Genomic DNA, 13,810 nt, shown 5'->3' on the forward strand with positions numbered 1-13,810 from the left:
GTCCTATGGCGTCCACAGTGACTCCATCTGCCTCATTATATGGAATTTTCCATCGGGGTTTCTGTCTGTATCACGTATTTACAATGAAACCCCGGTGTAAGTGCTCAGCGCAGAGGGCAGGATAAATGTGTGCCAAGCCTTACTGTGATCTTTGGGAGGCACAATGAAATAAAATCATTTATTTATACCTTGTGGGAATAAAAGGACTAGAAATAGGAAAAACCCAATGTGGCTAAACAAAGAAGTAAGACAGGCAATTAACAGTAAAAAGAAAGCATTTGCACTACTAAAGCAGGATGGCACCATTGAAGCTCTAAAAAACTATAGGGAGAAAAATACTTTATCTAAAAAACTAATTAAAGCTGCCAAAAAGGAAACAGAGAAGCACATTGCTAAGGAGAGTAAAACTAATCCCAAACTGTTCTTCAACTATATCAATAGTAAAAGAATAAAAACTGAAAATGTAGGCCCCTTAAAAAATAGTGAGGAAAGAATGGTTGTAGATGACGAGGAAAAAGCTAACATATTAAACACCTTCTTCTCCACGGTATTCACGGTGGAAAATGAAATGCTAGGTGAAATCCCAAGAAACAATGAAAACCCTATATTAAGGGTCACCAATCTAACCCAAGAAGAGGTGCGAAACCGGCTAAATAAGATTAAAATAGTTAAATCTCCGGGTCCGGATGGCATACTCCCACGAGTACTAAGAGAACTAAGTAATGTAATAGATAAACCATTATTTCTTATTTTTAGTGACTCTATAGCGACAGGGTCTGTTCCGCAGGACTGGCGCATAGCAAATGTGGTGCCAATATTCAAAAAGGGCTCTAAAAGTGAACCTGGAAATTATAGGCCAGTAAGTCTAACCTCTATTGTTGGTAAAATATTTGAAGGGTTTCTGAGGGATGTTATTCTGGATTATCTCAATGAGAATAACTGTTTAACTCCATATCAGCATGGGTTTATGAGAAATCGCTCCTGTCAAACCAATCTAATCAGTTTTTATGAAGAGGTAAGCTATAGACTGGACCACGGTGAGTCATTGGACGTGGTATATCTCGATTTTTCCAAAGCGTTTGATACCGTGCCGCACAAGAGGTTGGTACACAAAATGAGAATGCTTGGTCTGGGGGAAAATGTGTGTAAATGGGTTAGTAACTGGCTTAGTGATAGAAAGCAGAGGGTGGTTATAAATGGTATAGTCTCTAACTGGGTCGCTGTGACCAGTGGGGTACCGCAGGGGTCAGTATTGGGACCTGTTCTCTTCAACATATTCATTAATGATCTGGTAGAAGGTTTACACAGTAAAATATCGATATTTGCAGATGATACAAAACTATGTAAAGCAGTTAATACAAGAGAAGATAGTATTCTGCTACAGATGGATCTGGATAAGTTGGAAACTTGGGCTGAAAGGTGGCAGATGAGGTTTAACAATGATAAATGTAAGGTTATACACATGGGAAGAGGGAATCAATATCACCATTACACACTGAACGGGAAACCACTGGGTAAATCTGACAGGGAGAAGGACTTGGGGATCCTAGTTAATGATAAACTTACCTGGAGCAGCCAGTGCCAGGCAGCAGCTGCCAAGGCAAACAGGATCATGGGGTGCATTAAAAGAGGTCTGGATACACATGATGAGAGCATTATACTGCCTCTGTACAAATCCCTAGTTAGACCGCACATGGAGTACTGTGTCCAGTTTTGGGCACCGGTGCTCAGGAAGGATATAATGGAACTAGAGAGAGTACAAAGGAGGGCAACAAAATTAATAAAGGGGATGGGAGAACTACAATACCCAGATAGATTAGCAAAATTAGGATTATTTAGTCTAGAAAAAAGACGACTGAGGGGCGATCTAATAACCATGTATAAGTATATAAGGGGACAATACAAATATCTCGCTGAGGATCTGTTTATACCAAGGAAGGTGACTGGCACAAGGGGGCATTCTTTGCGTCTGGAGGAGAGAAGGTTTTTCCACCAACATAGAAGAGGATTCTTTACTGTTAGGGCAGTGAGAATCTGGAATTGCTTGCCTGAGGAGGTGGTGATGGCGAACTCAGTCGAGGGGTTCAAGAGAGGCCTGGATGTCTTCCTGGAGCAGAACAATATTGTATCATACAATTATTAGGTTCTGTAGAAGGACGTAGATCTGGGTATTTATTATGATGGAATATAGGCTGAACTGGATGGACAAATGTCTTTTTTCGGCCTTACTAACTATGTTACTATGTTACTATGTTACTAAAATCAACAGTAGTTAAAGAATTGGTTTTATTTTTTTATGCCGTTCATTGTGCAGTATAAGTTTAGGCGACTTTATTCTTCAGGTCGGTGCGATTACAGAGATACCAGATTTATATCGGTTTTTATGTTTAGCTGCTACCACACGAAGATGGTTTTTAATGCAAAAACTAGTTTTTGCATCACCATATGTTGAGAGCTCTAATATTTTTTTTATTTCGGCCGACAGTCATGTTATGGCTTGTTTGTGTGACGAGCTGATGTTTTTATTGGTATCATTTTCAGGCACATGACTATCGCTTTCTATTTTGATTTTTGGGAGACAACTAAAACCAGCAATTCAAGAATTGCAGTTTGTTTTTTATACGGTTTCGCCTGTGGTAAAATTGGTAAGGCAGCTTTATTCTTTGGGTCAGTACGATTACAGTGAAACCTTATATTTTTGACGCTTTTACACAAACCATTTTATAGAAAACTAATTTTTGCATCGCTTTATTCTGAGAGCTATCACTTATTTTTCTGCTGATAGAGCTGTATGGTGGATTGATTTTTGCGGGATAAGATGACTATTAGAGCAGTACAATTTTTATTTACTTCTGTCTTTATCGCGTTTTATTGCACTTTGTTCGTCGATATGATAAAGCATTGTTGGCCTCGTTTTTTATTTTTTTATTGTGTTTATAAATTTGTCCCACTAGTTAACCCCTTCAATAGAGTGGGTTGTTTTGGACGCGGTGATACCAAATGTGTACTTTTTTTATTCACAAATTTATTTATAGGAAAAAAATTTTTTTTCTCTTTAAGGATTTTTTAAACATTTTTTACACTTTTACATTGTCCCAGTACAGTATGATGTCTTACTATGTAATGTCATATCGAGGATCTGATACTCTGCACTGCAGAGTATCAGAGGAGGATCTGATAGGCAGGGAAGGAAGCATTCGGAAGGACCCCATGGCCATCTTGTTGCCAGGGGTCTCCATGGAGACTATCAGGCCAACACAATCGCATCACGTAGACCCGATGGAAGTGCGCAGGGAGCCTCCTTCCTGCGCGATGCTTCTCAATGCTGCTGTCATTACCGACAGCAGTATCAGAGGGGTTAAAAGATGGCAATCATGAGCACTGCTGCAGGGTGTCAGCTGTCACATACAGAGCATAGCGGGTAATCCATTTTATTTACAGATCCATTGATTTGAATTGGGAGTGTGATCCATGTCCCTGTTCCAAAATGGACTGAATGTCTTTCTTTTTGAGCACTTAGGACGTAATGTATATAGTCTTGATGAAGGGACGTATTTGACTCAAATGCTACTGATTCAATAAGAGGCGCAATGTTATGACCTGGTGGTCAGGACAATAATTGACCTGGTGGTTAAGAGCACACGGAATGACCTGATAGTTACTGATAATAAGGACGAGCTCTGGGACGTGGGAACTTTGCTGACTGCAATCACTAAACCTATCAAACACACTAAAAATAGCCGTGGATTGCGCCTAACGCTCCCTATGCAACTCGGCACAGCCTAAGAAACTAGCTAGCCCTGAAGATAGAAAAATAAAGCCTACCTTGCCTCAGAAAAATTCCCCAAAGGAAAAGGCAGCCCCCCACATATAATGACTGAGTAAAGATGAAAATACAAACACAGAGATGAAATAGATTTAGCAAAGTGAGGCCCGACTTACTGAACAGACTGAGGATAGGAAAGGTTACTTTGCGGTCAGCACAAAAACCTACAAAAAGACCACGCAGAGGGCGCAAAAAGACCCTCCGCACCGACTCACGGTGCGGAGGCGCTCCCTCTGCGTCCCAGAGCTTCCAGCAAGCAAGAAAACAAATTAAATAGCAAGCTGGACAGAAAAATAGCAAACCAAAGAAATACAAGCTGGAACTTAGCTTCTGATGGGAAGACAGGTCACAAGAACGATCCAGGAGTGAACTAGACCAATACTGGAACATTGACAGGTGGCATGGAGCAAAGATCTAAGTGGAGTTAAATAGAGCAGCAGCTAACGAATTAACCTCGTCACCTGTGGACGGAAACTCAGAAACACCCACCAGAGGAAGTCCATGGACAGAACCAGCCGAAGTACCATTCATGACCACAGGAGGGAGCCTGACCACAGAATTCACAACAGTACCCCCCCCCTTGAGGAGGGGTCACCGAACCCTCACCAGAGCCCCCAGGCCGACCAGGATGAGCCAAATGAAAGGCATGAACCAGATCGGCAGCATGAACATCAGAGGCAAAAACCCAGGAATTATCTTTTTGACCATAACCCTTCCACTTGACCAGGTACTGGAGTTTCCTTCTCGAAACACGAGAATCCATAATCTTCTCCACCACATACTCCAACTCCCCCTCATCTAACACCGGGGCAGGAGGATCAACGGATAGAACCACAGGCGCCACGTATCTCCGCAATAACGACCTATGGAACACATTATGGATGGCAAAAGAAGCAGGAAGGGCCAAACGAAATGACACAGGATTGATAACCTCAGAAATCTTATACGGACCAATGAAACGAGGCTTAAACTTAGGAGAGGAAACCTTCATAGTAACATAACGAGACGACAACCAAACCAAATCCCCAACACGAAGTCGGGGACCCACACAGCACCGGCGGTTAGTGAAACGTTGAGCCTTCTCCTGGGACAATGTCAAATTGTCCACCACATGAGTCCAAATCTGCTGCAACCTATCCACCACAGTATCTACACCAGGACAGTCTGAAGACTCAACCTGCCCCGAAGAGAAACGAGGATGGAAACCAGAATTGCAGAAAAACGGCGAAACCAAAGTAGCCGAGCTGGCCCGATTATTAAGGGCGAACTCAGCCAATGGCGAAAAGGACACCCAATCATCTTGATCAGCAGAAACAAAGCATCTCAGATATGTTTCCAAAGTTTTATTAGTTCGTTCGGTTTGGCCATTTGTCTGAGGAAGGAAAGCAGAGGAAAAAGACAAATCAATGCCCATCCTAGCCCAAAAGGATCGCCAAAACCTTGAAACAAACTGGGAACCTCTGTCAGAAACGATGTTTTCTGGGATACCATGTAAACAAACCACATGCTGGAAAAATAATGGCACCAAATCAGAGGAGGAAGGCAATTTAGACAAAGGTACCAAATGGACCATCTTAGAAAAGCGATCACAAACCACCCAAATGACCGACATCTTTTGAGAGACGGGGAGATCCGAAATAAAATCCATAGAAATATGCGTCCAGGGTCTCTTCGGGACCGGCAAGGGCAAAAGCAACCCACTGGCACGAGAACAGCAGGGCTTAGCCCGAGCACAAGTCCCACAGGACTGCACAAAAGAACGCACATCCCGCGACAAAGACGGCCACCAGAAGGATCTAGCCACCAAATCTCTGGTACCAAAGATTCCAGGATGCCCAGCCAACACTGAACAATGAATCTCAGAGATAACTCTACTAGTCCATCTATCAGGGACAAACAGTTTTTCCGCTGGGCAACGGTCAGGTCTATCAGCCTGAAATTTTTGCAGCACCCGCCGCAAATCAGGGGAGATGGCAGACAAAATTACCCCCTCTTTGAGAATACCCGCCGGCTCAGGTACACCCGGAGAGTCAGGCACAAAACTCCTTGACAGGGCACCAGCCTTCACATTCTTAGAGCCCGGAAGGTACGAAACCACAAAATCAAAACGGGAGAAAAATAACGACCATCGAGCCTGTCTCGGATTCAACCGTTTGGCAGACTCAAGATAAGTCAAATTCTTGTGATCTGTCAAGACCACCACGCAATGCTTGGCTCCTTCCAGCCAATGACGCCACTCCTCGAATGCCCACTTCATGGCCAACAATTCACGATTACCAACATCATAGTTACGCTCAGCAGGCGAAAACTTTCTAGAAAAGAAAGCACATGGCTTCATCACCGAGCCATCAGAACTTTTTTGCGACAAAACAGCCCCTGCTCCAATCTCAGAAGCATCAACCTCAACCTGAAACGGAAGCGAAACATCTGGCTGGCACAACACAGGGGCAGAAGAAAAACGACGCTTCAACTCCTGGAAAGCCTCTACAGCCGCAGAAGACCAATTGACCACATCAGCACCCTTCTTGGTCAAATCAGTCAATGGTTTAGCAACAGTAGAAAAATTAGCGATGAAGCGCCGATAAAAATTAGCAAAGCCCAGGAACTTTTGCAGGCTCTTCACAGATGTCGGCTGAGTCCAATCGTAAATGGCCTGGACTTTAACAGGGTCCATCTCGATAGTAGAAGGGGAAAAAATGAACCCCAAAAATGAAACCTTCTGAACTCCAAAGAGACACTTTGACCCCTTCACAAACAAGGAATTCGCACGAAGGACCTGGAACACCATTCTGACCTGCTTCACATGAGACTCCCAATCATCCGAAAAGACCAAAATATCATCCAAATACACAATCAGGAATTTATCCAGGTAATCTCGGAAGATGTCATGCATAAAGGACTGAAATACTGATGGAGCATTGGAAAGCCCGAATGGCATAACCAGGTACTCAAAATGGCCCTCGGGCGTATTAAATGCTGTTTTCCATTCATCGCCTTGTTTAATACGCATAAGATTATACGCCCCTCGAAGATCTATCTTGGTGAACCAACTAGCCCCTTTAATACGAGCAAACAAATCAGACAGCAACGGCAAAGGATACTGAAATTTGACTGTAATTTTATTAAGAAGGCGGTAATCAATACAAGGTCTCAAAGAACCATCCTTCTTGGCCACAAAAAAGAACCCTGCTCCTAACGGTGATGACGACGGGCGAATATGGCCTTTCTCCAAGGATTCCTTTATATAACTCCGCATAGCGGCGTGTTCTGGCACAGATAAATTGAACAATCGGCCCTTAGGAAACTTACTACCAGGAATCAAATTAATTGCACAATCGCAATCCCTATGAGGAGGTAGGGCACTGGCTTTGGGCTCATCAAATACATCCCGATAATCCGACAAAAACTCTGGAACTTCAGAAGGAGTGGAAGACGAAATAGACAAAAATGGAACATCACCATGTACCCCCTGGCAACCCCAGCTGGACACAGACATAGATTTCCAGTCCAATACTGGATTATGAACCTGTAGCCATGGCAACCCCAAAACGACCACATCATGCAGATTATGCAACACCAGAAAGCGGATATCCTCCTGATGTGCAGGAGCCATGCACATGGTCAATTGGGTCCAATACTGAGGCTTATTCTTGGCCAAAGGCGTAGCATCAATTCCTCTCAATGGAATAGGATACTGCAAGGGCTCCAAGAAAAAACCACAGCGCCTAGCATACTCCAAGTCCATCAAATTCAGGGCAGCGCCAGAATCCACAAATGCCATAACAGAATAGGATGACAAAGAGCAAATCAGAGTAACAGACAATAGAAATTTAGACTGTACTGTACCAATGGTGGCAGACCTAGCGAACCGCTTAGTGCGCTTATGACAATCGGAGATAGCATGAGTGGAATCACCACAGTAAAAACATAGCCCATTCCGACGTCTGTGTTCTTGCCGTTCAGCTCTGGTCAAAGTCCTATCACATTGCATAGGCTCAGGCCCATGCTCAGATAGTACCGCCAAATGGTGCACAGCTTTACGCTCACGCAAGCGTCGATCGATCTGAATTGCCAAGGACATAGACTCATTCAGACCAGCAGGCATGGGAAACCCCACCATGACATCCTTAAGGGCTTCAGAGAGACCCTTTCTGAAGATTGCTGCCAGGGCACATTCATTCCACTGAGTGAGCACAGACCACTTTCTAAACTTCTGACAATATATCTCCGCTTCATCCTGACCCTGACACAGAGCCAGCAAGATTTTCTCTGCCTGATCCACTGAATTAGGTTCGTCATAAAGCAATCCAAGCGCCAGGAAAAACGCATCAACATCACGCAATGCCGGATCTCCTGGCGCAAGGGAAAATGCCCAGTCTTGAGGGTCACCACGTAACAAAGAAATAATGATCTTTACTTGTTGAACAGGGTCACCTGAGGAGCGAGGTTTCAAGGCAAGAAACAATTTACAATTATTTTTGAAATTCAAGAACTTAGATCTATCACCAAAAAACAAATCAGGAATTGGAATCCTAGGCTCTGACATCGGATTCTGAACCACAAAATCTTGAATGTTTTGTATCCTAGTAGTGAGATTATCCATCCAAGAGGACAGACCTTGAATGTCCATGTTTACACCAGTGTCCTGAACCACCCAGAGGTAAAGGGGAAAATTGAGACAAAACACACTGCAAAGAAAAAAAAATGGTCTCAGAACTTCTCTTATCCCTCTATTGAGATGCATTAGTACTTTGGGCCACCTGTACTGTTATGACCTGGTGGTCAGGACAATAATGGACCTGATGGTTAAGAGCACACGGAATGACCTGATAGTTACTGATAATAAAGGACGAGCTCTGGGACGTGGGAACTCTGCTGACCGCAATCCCTAAACCTATCAACCACACTAGAAATAGCCGTGGATTGCGCCTAACGCTCCCTATGCAACTCGGCACAGCCTAAGAAACTAGCTAGCCCTGAAGATAGAAAAATAAAGCCTACCTTGCCTCAGAGAAATTCCCCAAAGGAAAAGGCAGCCCCCCACATATAATGACTGTGAGTAAAGATGAACATAACAAACACAGATGAAATAGATTAAGCAAAGTGAGGCCCGACTTACTGAACAGACCGAGGATAGGAAAGGTTACTTTGCGGTCAGCACAAAAACCTACAAAAAGACCACGCAGAGGGCGCAAAAAGACCCTCCGCACCGACTCACGGTGCGGAGGCGCTCCCTCTGCGTCCCAGAGCTTCCAGCAAGCAAGAAAACAAATTAAATAGCAAGCTGGACAGAAAAATAGCAAACCAAAGAAATACAAGCTGGAACTTAGCTTCTGATGGGAAGACAGGTCACAAGAACGATCCAGGAGTGAACTAGACCAATACTGGAACATTGACAGGTGGCATGGAGCAAAGATCTAAGTGGAGTTAAATAGAGCAGCAGCTAACGAATTAACCTCGTCACCTGTGGAAGGAAACTCAGAAACACCCACCAGAGGAAGTCCATGGACAGAACCAGCCGAAGTACCATTCATGACCACAGGAGGGAGCCCGACAACAGAATTCATAACAGCGCAAGCAATGTCTGACAAGTGATCAGCGCCTCTAGAGAGCGAGAGATTTGGGGCGAGGTGCAGAGTTGGGGACAAGAGTAATATTTATGGGATAAGGAACCCAACAAGCCTGTCATGAATCGGAGGAGCTATGGTACGAGGCTCATCGTGCTCTAGCTCCAGACAGCTCTCCAGCGATCACACAGCGATGCTGCAGCGATCGGGATCGTTATCTAGATCGCTGCAGTGTCGCTAAGGCTACGTTCACATTGGCGTTCCGCCAATGTGCATCGCTGTTGCGCCGGCGACGCAGCGGCGACGCAGTGGCGACGCGCCCCTATGTTTAACATAGGGGACGCGTGCGTTTTTTGGGTGGCGTTTTTTGACACTTGCGTCGTTTACGACGCTAGTGTCGGACGCAAGAAAATGCAACAAGTTGCATTTTCTGTGCGTCCGATTCTCGTCAAAAAACGACGCACGCGTCGCAAAACGCGCGCGTTTTTGCGTGCGTTTGTGCGCGTTTTTTCGTGCGTCGCAGGGCGGCGCAACGCTAGTGTGAATGTAGCCTAAATGTGACGGTACCTTTAGATCCTATCCCAATATGTAGTAGGTGTAATATTAGTAAATGCCTTCAATTAGAATTTAAGTATAGTTCTTCTGATTCACCATTGTTATTCCAGTATGTACTAGGTGTAATAGGATTTTGGAGAAAACACCCATTTAAGGCTTATCTACTGAACCATCTATATTGTTTTAACAGTGTAGCGAACCCCATGAGCAAGGCAAATATTGCAGACCCTAAACCAAATATTGCCCCCAAATTCCCCCTTAGAAAGTATTAACTTCTTTTGTGCCAACACCCCGGAAAAAATATAATTCTTACTGCACCCATAATGTGAGCGGTGCAATGTTGTGACATTATTGATCCACCTGCGCTGGGACTCAGACTTGAGCTGCCTACAAGATGTCAAAGGAAAGTAGTGAAACCCTTTACATGAGGAAGGTATTATCCACCTCCTTCATCCCCAGGATGGAGCCTTGTGCTTAGCTGAGAACATCTCCTTAGTATCATGTCCTGATACAAACGAGCGTCCATGGGGCAAATACAGCTCATTACCTGGGTTTTGTGGACACTTGCATAACATTAATGATTTGTTGCTGTCAGATTATTCTTTTCTTACATCTTTTATACAAAACACTGTGCGCATGCTATTATGGAAAGTGAGGATGGGCAGACAGTATAGGCCCAAGGCAAATTCCAGGAGTCTACAGCTGGTGGATCCCACCACTCCTTAGAGGACTCATTGTAGAAAGGGAGTCAGCTCAGCATGCAGTAAACAAGCCCTCACTCAGCAACAATGGAAAAATGGGTCTCAAACTGGAGACACTTTCTTACAGGATTTTTAGGCGTTATCCCCCCAAAGGGAAAAAAAAACCCACACCATTCTACAAGTCTATTATTGCCATAATTACACTGAAATGCAGAATCGTTACCACTTACGTAAAAATGTAAATCTGGGGCTAAAACTAAATTTATGGTTAAGGTTCAGTTTTCCTCACTGCCCAATGGTGTAAAATCCTGTGACACCCGTGGTGTCAATATGATCACTGCATTCCTAGATGAATTCAGGAGTAGTTCGTAAAATGGAGTCACTTATGGGGGTTCTGCTGTTCCAAGACCTTATGGGCTCTCGCAGTGGGTCATGGCACCTGCAAACCATAACAGTAAAATCTAATGCTCCTTACCCTCTGAGCTTTGCACTGTGCCTGAAAAATATTTCCCAATTACATGTAGGGTATTGGCGCACTCAGGAACTTTTTTTTTTTTTACAACAAATGGAGATCCATTATTTCCTATTTGCCCTTAGAAAAACATTTTAGTGGTAAAATATAAATTTGTAGCCACAAGTTTTTAGTTTTTCTTTCACAACTCAATGGTATAAAATTCTGTGAGGCACATGGTGTCGTTATGATCATTACATTCCCCAATGATTTCATCTAGGGGGGCAGTTTGTAAAATGAGTTCACATATGGGGGGTTTCTGTTCTGTCACCTCAGGGGTGCTGCCAATGTAACATGGCACCCTCACACCATTCCAGCAATATCTGAACTCTAATATGGCGCCTCTTCCCTTCTGAGGTTTGCACTGTGCCTCAAATCTGCGTACTCAGGAGAAATTGCCCAACAAATTGTATGGAGCAATTTCTCCTGTTACCCTTACAAAAATGCTAAATTTGAAGCTAAGAAAAGATTAGGGAAAGATTGTTGTATTTTCATGGCTCAATGTTGTAAACTTCTGTTTAGCACCCGTGGGTTCAAGGTGCTCAATACACATCTAGATAAGATCTTTAAGGGGTCTAATTTCCCAAATGAGGTAAATTGTGGGGGGTTTCCACTGTTTAGTCACATCAAGACGTCCACTAACAATTCCAGGAAATTTTACTTTCAAAGAGTCAAATGGCGCTCCTTCCCTTCCCAGCCCTGCAGTGAGCCCAATCAGTTTTCCTCCAGATAGTCGGTATCCGTGTGCTCAGGAGACAGACTACAAAATTTGTAGTGAAATTTCTCCTGTTACCCTTATCAAAAAAAGTTTGCATCTGAAGTATATTTTGTTAAAAAAAAAAAAGTTAAAATGTTTTTTTTCCACATTCCAAAAATACCATTGAAGCACCTGAAGGGTTGATAAACTCCTTGAATGTGGTTTTGAGCACCTTGAGGGGTGAAGTTTAGAATGGTGTCACTTTTGCGTATCATATAGTTTTGTTAAACTTGGAAATATAAATTGACCAGTGATTTCTCATAGCAGTTATAACTTCCTAACAAAAATTCTGGGTCCAAAATTGTGCTGATGTTAAGTAGACATGTGGAAACTGTTTAAACCATTTTGTGTGAAATCTCTGATTTAAGGCCATGAAAATTCAAAGTTGTAAAATTGCAAAATATTCCAAATTTTTACCAAATTTCATTTTTTCACAATTAATCGCAAGTCATATTAATGTAATTCATGATAGTGGTAAAATTTCAATTAGTCATGAAAAAAACTCAAAAATACCATGATCCATTTAAGCCTTCCAGAGTTATTACCAGAAAGCGACAGGTCAGAATTGTGAAATTGGCCTGGTCATTAGCGTGAAAACCATCTTCGAGGGTGAAGTAGTTAAAAGCCTATGTATGAAAGGTGGGTAGGTTTGGATATCAACTTGGCCGGTACAAAAACTGAATTGGACAGGGAAGTTTGAGATGAATTAGCAGCTTTGAGGATAAATTATAATCCCCATATGAAAACCTGTGTAGATCTCTCAGGGAGAAGCAAGAGTTCTTAACCCTTGAAGCAACATTTAACTTCTTGGATCAGAACCCAACTACCCTGAGGGAGTAGTCTTCTCAAGTTCACTAAAAACCTAAATTACATATCCATTTGTTGTACAATAGGTTCATTATGGCCATACAATGATTATGCCCATTTCCAGTAAAGCTGTACTGGACAGATTATTTTTTTTTATTCGTCTTGACATTTTTTATATACGTTTACTTTCATATTCTTGTATAACCAATTCGATGTATCCTACATTTTCCCATAGCGTGATATGGAGTCTCCCTCTGGTCCTAACAGAATCACCAGTTTCCAGGCGGCAATGGAAGCGACTTTCCAAGCCCTGGATAAAGAGGAAATCAGCTCAGCCATTAAAAAGATGGGCAAAAGGATATCTGATAAAGTTCTACTTGCGCAAGTTACATGAGTAGTTACGTGCACCCGTCAGAGAAAGCTCCATGGACATGCAGCCATCTCACTTGATAACACTATTATTGCCCTGTAAAATTCTACCCAAAGTGAAAAAAGTTTTCAAACTCCTCAAGATTCATCTAGGTGGTGCTGGAGTGCTCAAGAGTCCAGGTGTGAGCTGCGAGCATGTGCATTCTGCCTTGGACGATGTCCTGCTTGGCACAGTTCGCATCAATGTCATTGAGCAGCAAGTCGATCAAAACAGAATGACCAACTTCAGTGCTGCCTTGGTGCCTGATGCAATGGTTTATATCCTCAGTTCATGATAACATTGACATTCTCATCTAGAATTGTGAGGACCTTTTCTAATCAAACCAATCTGTTTTTCTTTATCAGTTGGATCATGCAATGAACACTAAAGGTATAACAAACAAGAAGAGCGAGAGAGAGAGCGAGAGAGCGAGAGAGCGAGAGCGAGAGAGCGAGAGCGAGAGAGAGAGAGCGAGAGAGAGAGAGCGAGAGAGAGAGAGCGAGAGAGAGAGCGAGCGACCTGATTCTTCATTTCACATCTCCGTTTCATACGTTTTTGGCCGGCTCCGTCATTTTCCTTTTTTTCGCCAGACAAAAAAAAAAAAAAAAAAACATTCCTCTGGAAACGGCTGTTTGGGCGGTCCGGAAAAAAAACGGATGAAACGTCTAGCCATCAGG

Source organism: Ranitomeya imitator, chromosome 5, assembly GCF_032444005.1.
Source record: "Ranitomeya imitator isolate aRanImi1 chromosome 5, aRanImi1.pri, whole genome shotgun sequence".
Classification (NCBI taxonomy): domain Eukaryota; kingdom Metazoa; phylum Chordata; class Amphibia; order Anura; family Dendrobatidae; genus Ranitomeya; species Ranitomeya imitator.